Consider the following 8,519-nt stretch of genomic DNA (forward strand, 5'->3'; position numbering starts at 1 on the left):
GTTGGCTGTAGCCGTTCGCACCCCCTCCTCCTCCACCTCGTCCTCCTGCAGAAGCGAGAGCTCGTCCACAGACCGCAGTCGCACAACCACTCCATCCGCAGCTGCCACTGTTGCACACCAGGTCTCCCATTATGGGGCAGCTACTGGCAAGCGTCAGCAGGCTGTATTGGCTATGAAGTGTTTGGGCGACAACAGACACACCGCGGAAGTTCTGTCCGAGTTCTTGCAGAAAGAAACGCAGTCGTGGCTGGGCACTGTAGATCTTGAGGCAGGCAAGGTAGTGAGTGATAACGGAAGGAATTTCATGGCTGCCATCTCCCTTTCCCAACTGAAACACATTCCTTGCCTGGCTCACACCTTAAACCTGGTGGTGCAGTGCTTCCTGAAAAGTTATCCGGGGTTATCCGACCTGCTCCTCAAAGTGCGTGGACTTTGCTCACATATCCGCCGTTCGCCCGTACACTCCAGCCGTATGCAGACCTATCAGCTGTCTTTGAACCTTCCCCAGCATCGCCTAATCATAGAGGTTGCAACAATGTGGAACTCAACACTGCACATGCTTCAGAGACTGTGCGAACAGAGGCGGGCTGTTATGTTTTTGTGGGAGGATACACATACACGGGCAGGCAGTAGGATGGCAGACATGGAGTTGTCAGGTGTGCAGTGGTCGAAGATACAAGACATGTGTCAAGTCCTTCAGTGTTTTGAGGAATGCACATGGCTGGTTAGTGCAGACAACGCCATAATAAGCAGGAGCATCCCCCTAATGCGTCTGCTGATGCAAAGTTTGACACACATAAAGGATCAGACGTCTGCAGCAGAGGAAGAGGAAAGCCTTGATGACAGTCAGCCATTGTCTGGCCAGGGCAGTGTACAGGACGAGGTAGCGGGCGAAGAGGAGGAGGAGGACGAGGAGGATGATGGGGATGATTATATTTTTAAAGAGGAAGCTTTTCCGGGGCCACTGGAAATTGGTGGCGTGGCAAGGCCGGGTTCTGGCTTTTTGAGGGACACAAGTGACGTAGATTTGCCTGAAAATGCCCCTCAACCAAGCACAACCGCAGATTTGACAACTGGAACTTTGGCCCACATGGCGGATTATGCCTTACGTATCCTCAAAAGGGACACACGCATTACTAAAATGATGAACGATGACGATTACTGGTTGGCCTGCCTCCTTGATCCTCGCTATAAAGGCAAATTGCTAAATATAATGCCACATGAGAACTTGGAACTAATATTAGCAACCAAACAATCAACTCTTGTTGACCATTTGCTTCAGGCATTCCCAGCACACAGCGCCCGTGATCGTTCTCACACGAGCTGCAGGGGCCAGCAGACCAGAGGTGTTAGAGGGGCAGAAATCAGAAGTGGCGTTGGACAGAGGGGTTTTCTGACCAGGTTGTGGAGTGATGTTGCTATGACCGCAGACAGGACAGGTACTGCAGCATCAATTCAAAGTGACAGGAGACAACATTTGTCCAGTATGGTTACTAACTATTTTTCATCCCTTATCGACGTTCTCCCTCAACCGTCATTCCCATTTGATTACTGGGCATCCAAATTAGACACCTGGCCAGAATTGGCAGAATATGCATTGCAGGAGCTTGCTTGCCCGGCAGCTAGTGTCCTATCAGAAAGAGTATTCAGTGCTGCAGGTTCAATATTAACCGAAAAAAGGACTCGTCTGGCTACCCAAAATGTAGATGATCTAATCGTCATTAAAATGAACCACAACTGGATTTCGAAATCTTTTGCCCCACCTTGCCCGGCCGACACCTAGCTTTCCTATGAAAAGGTCTTGCCTGTGGACTATTCTGAATGACTTTTCCAATCTTGTAATTTGCAGCACCTGATTGTCCAGCATACGACATGTTTACACCTCCCTAAATGGCCAAACTCCCCACACGGGGCCGTGGTATCGCCACTTGGCGCCAGCACCCGTGAGAGTGCCGTTTGTCTGAAGAGGTGGGTGTGCCCGCTTTTGGTCGACGGCACTGCCACTGGGTCCCTCATAGTACAATAAAGTGTCTCTGGCGGTGGTGGTGCGCACCCAACGTCAGACACACTGTTGTAACATGAGGGGCCCTGGGCCTGTACCGCCGGCCACAAGAGAGTTCCCCCACCCCCAGCTCAAACATTGCTAAACCACTTGCACAATTATCTCTCACAGTTCCACCAATGTTTAGTCTATGCGCTGACATCCTTAAATTCCAGCCACTGACAATACCATTGTATTGACATGTATGATGGTACTTAACATAGTCCGGGGCAGTGTCCTATATTTACCCAAGTAAATACTTTGCGCCAAATTACTAGGTCTGAAACTCCGCAGAGGAGCCCACCCCAGTATCGAATGATTGCACCCTTTGGTGGTTTTGTTTTGTTGTCATGCGAGAGATTAACATGTATTTATTGTTTGGGAGTGGGACTACTAACTGGCAGACACTCATTACAATCGGCCTCCGCTGACAACACCAATGCTGCCCGTGTACCCCTGGAACCAATTATAAAGTGCCTACAGCCCAATTTTATTATGTTAGGCCTTCGAAGCCTGTCTGCGGTCACTCCTTCCACTAGTCCTCCACTGACCAGACCACTGCTGCCCGTGTACCCCTGGAACCTATTTAAAAGTGCCTACAGCCCAATTTTTTTTATGTTAGGCCTTCAAAGCCTGTCTGCGGTCACTCCTTCTACTAGTCCTCCACTGACCAGACGACTGCTGCCCGTGTACCCCTGGAACCTATTTTAACCCCTTTCTGCCATTAGACGTACTATTGCGTCCATGTGGGGTGGGCTTTACTTCCCAAGGACGCAATAGTACGTCATATGCGATCGGCAGCGCTCACGGGGGGAGCGCCGCCGATCGCGGCCGGGTGTCAGCTGTTTATCGCAGCTGACATCCGGCACTATGTGCCAGGAGCGGTCACGGACCGCCCCCGGCACATTAACCCCCGGCACACCGCGATCAAAGATGATCGCGATGTGCCGGCGGTACAGGGAAGCACCGCGCAGGGAGGGGGCTCCCTGCGGGCTTCCCTGAGCCCCCCGCAGCAACGCGATGTGATCGCGTTGCTGCGAGGGTCTCACCTCCCTCCCTGCTCCCTCCAGCCCCGGATCCAAGATGGCCGCGGATCCGGGTCCTGCAGGGAGGGAGGTGGCTTCACAGAGCCTGCTCAGAGCAGGCACTGTGAAGCAGCCTGCACTCCTATCAGATCAGTGATCTGACAGAGTGCTGTGCAAACTGTCAGATCACTGATCTGTGATGTCCCCCCCGGGACAAAGTAAAAAAGTAAAAAAAAAAAATTTCAAATGTGTAAAAAAAAATAAAAAAAAATATTCCAAAATAATGAAAAAAAAAATAAAAATATTATTCCCATAAATACATTTCTTTATCTAAATAAAAAAAAAACAATAAAGTACACATATTTAGTATCGCCGCGTCCGTAACGGCCCGACCTATAAAACTGGCCCACTAGTTAACCCCTTCAGTAAACACCGTAAGAAAAAAAAAAAAAAAACGAGGCAAAAAACAACGCTTTATTATCATACCGCCGAACAAAAAGTGGAATAACACGTGATCAAAAAGACAGATATAACTAACCATGGTACCGCTGAAAACGTCATCTTGTCCCGCAAAAAACGAGCCGCCATACAGCATCATCAGCAAAAAAATAAAAAAGTTATAGTCCTGAGAATAAAGCGATGCAAAAATAATTATTTTTTCTATAAAATAGTTTTTATCGTATAAAAGCGCCAAAACATAAAAAAATGATATAAATGAGGTGTCGCTGTAATCGTACTGACCCGAAGAATAAAACTGCTTCATCAATTTTACCAAACGCGGAACGGTATAAACGCCTCCCCCAAAAGAAATTCATGAATAGCTGGTTTTTGGTCATTCTGCCTCACAAAAATCGGAATAAAAAGCGATCAAAAAATGTCACGTGCCCGAAAATGTTACCAATAAAAACATCAACTCGTCCCGCAAAAAACAAGACCTCACATGACTCTGTGGACCAGAATATAGAAAAATTATAGCTCTCAAAATGTGGTAACGCAAAAAATATTTTTTGCAATAAAAAGCGTCTTTCAGTGTGTGACGGCTGCCAATCATAAAAATCCACTAAAAAACCCGCTATAAAAGTAAATCAAACCCCCCTTCATCACCCCCTTAGTTAGGGAAAAATTAGAAAAATGTATTTATTTCCATTTTCCCATTAGGGCTAGGGTTAGAGTTAGGGCTAGGGTTAGGGCTAGGGTTAGGGCTAGGGTTAGGGCTAGGGCTAGGGTTAGGGCTAGGGTTAGGGCTAGGGTTAGGGCTAGGGTTAGGGCTAGGGTTAGGATTAGGGTTAGGGCTAGGGTTAGGGCTAGGGCTACAGTTTGGGTTGGGGCTAAAGTTACAGTTAGGGTTTAGATTACATTTACGGTTGGGAATAGGGTTGGGATTAGGGTTAGGGGTGTGTCAGGGTTAGAGGTGTGGTTAGGGTTACTGTTGGGATTAGGGTTAGGGATGTGTTTGGATTAGGGTTTCAGTTATAATTGGGGGGTTTCCACTGTTTAGGCACATCAGGGGCTCTCCAAACGCGACATGGCGTCCGATCTCAATTCCAGCCAATTCTGCGTTGAAAAAGTAAAACAGTGCTTCTTCCCTTCCGAGCTCTCCCGTGTGCCCAAACAGGGGTTTACCCCAACATATGGGGTATCAGCGTACTCAGGACAAATAGGACAACAACTTTTGGGGTCCAATTTCTCCTGCTACCCTTGGGAAAATACAAAACTCGGGGCTAAAACATATTTTTTGTGGGAAAAAAAAAAGATTTTTTATTTTCACGGCTCTGCGTTATAAACTGTAGTGAAACACTTGGGGGTTCAAAGTTCTCACAACACATCTAGATTAGTTCCCTGGGGGGTCTAGTTTCCAATATGGGGTCACTTGTGGGGGGTTTCTACTGTTTAGGTACATTAGGGGTTCTGCAAACGCAATGTGACGTCTGCAGACCATTCCATCTAAGTCTGCATTCCAAATGGCGCTCCTTCCCTTCCGAGCTCTGCCATGCGCTCAAACGTTGGTTTCCCCCAACATACGGGGTATCAGCGTACTCAGGACAAATTGGACAACAACTTTTGGGGTCGAATTTCTCCTCTTACCCTCGGGAAAATACAAAACTGGGGGCTAAAAAATAATTTTGGGGGCAAAGATTTTTTTTTTTAATTTTCACGGCTCTGCGTTACAAACTGTAGTGAAACACTTGGGGGTTCAAAGCTATCACAACACATCTAGATGAGTTCCTTAGGGGGTCTAGTTTCCAAAATGGTGTCACTTGTGGGAGGTTTCTACTGTTTAGGTACATTAGGGGCTCTGCAAATGCAATGTGACACCTGCAGACCATTCCATCTAAGTCCTCATTCCAAATGGAGCTCCTTCCCTTCCGAGCCCTCCCATGCGCCCAAACAGTGGTTCCCCCCCACATATGGGGTATCAGCGCACTCAGGACAAATTGGACAACAAATTGTGGGGTCGAATTTCTCCTTTTACCCTCGGGAAAATACAAAACTGGGGGCTAAAAAATAATTTTTGTGGGAAAAAATTTTTGTTTTATTTTTACGGCTCTCCATTATAAACTTCTGTGAAGCCCTTGGTGGGTCAAAGCGCTCAGCACACATCTAGATAAGTTCCTAAGGGGGTCTACTTTCCAAAATGGTGTCACTTGTGGGGGGTTTCTACTGTTTAGGTACATTAGGGGCTCTGCAAACGCAATGTGACACCTGCAGACCATTCCATCTAAGTCTGCATTCAAATGGCACTCCTTCCCTTCTGAGCCCTCCCATGTGCCCAAACAGTGGTTCCCCCCACATATGGTGTATCATCGCACTCAGGACAAATTGGGCAACAAATTTTGGGGTCCAATTTCTCCTGTTACCCTCAGGAAAATACAAAACTGGGGGCTAAAAAAATAATTTTTGTGGGAAAAAAATTTTGTTTTATTTTTACGGCTCTGCATTATAAACTTCTGTGAAGCACTTGGTGGGTCAAAGTGCTCACCACACCTCTAGATAAGTTCCTTAGGGGGTCTACTTTCCAAAATGGTGTCATTTGTGGGGGGTTTCAATGTTTAGGCACATCAGTGGCTCTTCAAACGCAACATGGCGTCCCATCTCAATTCCTGTCAATTTTGCTTTGAAAAGTCAAACGGCGCTCCTTCCCTTCCGAGCTCTCCCATCCACCCAAACAGTGGTTTACCCCCACATATGGGGTATCCGCGTACTCAGGACAAATTGTACAACAACTTTTGGGGTCCAATTTCTTCTCTTACCCTTGGGAAAATAAAAAATTGGGGGCAAAAAGATAATTTTTGTGAAAAAATATGATTTTTTATTTTTACGGTTCGACATTATAAACTTCTGTGAAGCACTTGGTGGGTCAAAGTGCTCACCACACCTCTAGATAAGTTCCTTAGGGGGTCTACTTTCCAAAATGGTGTCACTTGTGGGGGGTTTCAATGTTTAGGCACATCAGTGGCTCTTCAAACGCAACATGGCGTCCCATCTCAATTCCAGTCAATTTTGCATTGAAAAGTCAAATGGCACTCCTTCGCTTCCGAGCTCTGCCATGCGCCCAAACAGTGGTTTACCCCCACATGTGGGGTATTGGCATACTCAGGACAAATTGTACAACAATGTTTGGGGTCCATTTTCTCCTGTTACCCTTGGTAAAATAAAACAAATTGGAGCTGAATTAAATTTTTTGTGAAAAAAAGTTAAATGTTCATTTTTATTTAAACATTCAAAAAATTCCTGTGAAGCACCAGAAGGGTTAATAAACTTCTTGAATATGGTTTTGAGCACCTTGAGGGGTGTAGTTTTTAGAATGGTGTCACACTTGGGTAATTTCTATCATATAGACCCCTCAAAATGACTTCAAATGAGATGTGGTCCCTAAAATAAAATGGTGTTGTAGAAATGAGAAATTGCTGGTCAACTTTTAACCCTTATAACTCCCTAACAAAAAAAAATTTTGGTTCCAAAATTGTGCTGATGTAAAGTAGACATGTGGGAAATGTTACTTATTAAGTATTTTGTGTGACATATCTCTGTGATTTAATTGCATAAAAATTCAAAGTTGGAAAATTGCGAAATTTTCATAATTTTCGCCAAATTTCCGTTTTTTTCACAAATAAACGCAGGTACTATCAAATAATTTTTACCATTGTCATGAAGTACAATATGTCACGAGAAAACAATGTCAGAATCACCAGGATCCATTGAAGCGTTCCAGAGTTATAACCTCATAAAGGGACAGTGGTCAGAATTGTAAAAATTGGCCCGGTCATTAACGTGCAAACCACCCTTGGGGGTAAAGGGGTTAAAGTGCCCACAGCCCAATTTTATTATGTTAGGCCTTCGAAGCCTGTCTGCGGTCCCTCCTTCCACTAGGCCTCCACTGACCTGTCTACTGCTGCCCGTGTACCCCTGGAACCAATTATAAAGTGCCTACAGCCCAATTTTATTATGTTAGGCCTTCGAAGCCTGTCTGCAGTCCCTTCTTTCTACTACTCCTCTACTGACCAGACCACTGCTGCCCGTGTACCCCTGGAACCTATTTTAAAGTGCCTACAGCCCAATTTTATTATGTTAGGCCTTCGAAGCCTGTCTGCGGTCCCTCCTTCCACTAGGCCTCCACTGACATGTCTACTGCTGCCCGTGTACCCCTGGAACCAATTATAAAGTGCCTACAGCCCAATTTTATTATGTTAGGCCTTCGAAGCCTGTCTGCGGTCCCTTCTTTCTACTACTCCTCCACTGACCAGACCACTGCTGCCCGTGTACCCCTGGAACCAATTATAAAGTGCCTACAGCCCAATTTTATTATGTTAGGCCTTCGAAGCCTGTCTGCGGTCCCTTCTTTCTACTACTCCTCCACTGACCAGACCACTGCTGCCCGTGTACCCCTGGAACCTATTTTAAAGTGCCTACAGCCCAATTTTTTTTATGTTAGGCCTTCGAAGCCTGTCTGCGGTCCCTTCTTTCTACTACTCCTCCACTGACCAGACCACTGCTGCCCGTGTACCCCTGGAACCTATTTTAAAGTGCCTACAGCCCAATTTTATTATGTTAGGCCTTCGAAGCCTGTCTGCGGTCCCTCCTTCCACTAGGCCTCCACTGACCTGTCTACTGCCGCCCGTGTACCCCTGGAACCTATTTCAAAGTGCATACAGCCTACTTTTTTTCTTTAATTTATAATTATAAAGCCCAGATGGACTACGCTGTACCACGGTAAGAGCTACCCAGTCGTCACTTCTTTTGCGAGAAAAGCCATCCCAGCCCTCCACCATCATGTAAAAATCCGCATTGTCCATGCTCTCAGGCTATCTAATAGTAGAAAGGTGCACCTGACAACAGATGCATGGACCAGTAGGCATGTCCACGAAAGGTTACATGTCCATTACGGCGCACTGGGTTAATGTTGTGGATGCATGGTCCACAGGGGACAGCCTACTAAGTCTGTCTGCAGTCCC

This window comes from Ranitomeya imitator, chromosome 5 (assembly GCF_032444005.1).
Source record: "Ranitomeya imitator isolate aRanImi1 chromosome 5, aRanImi1.pri, whole genome shotgun sequence".
NCBI lineage: Eukaryota > Metazoa > Chordata > Amphibia > Anura > Dendrobatidae > Ranitomeya > Ranitomeya imitator.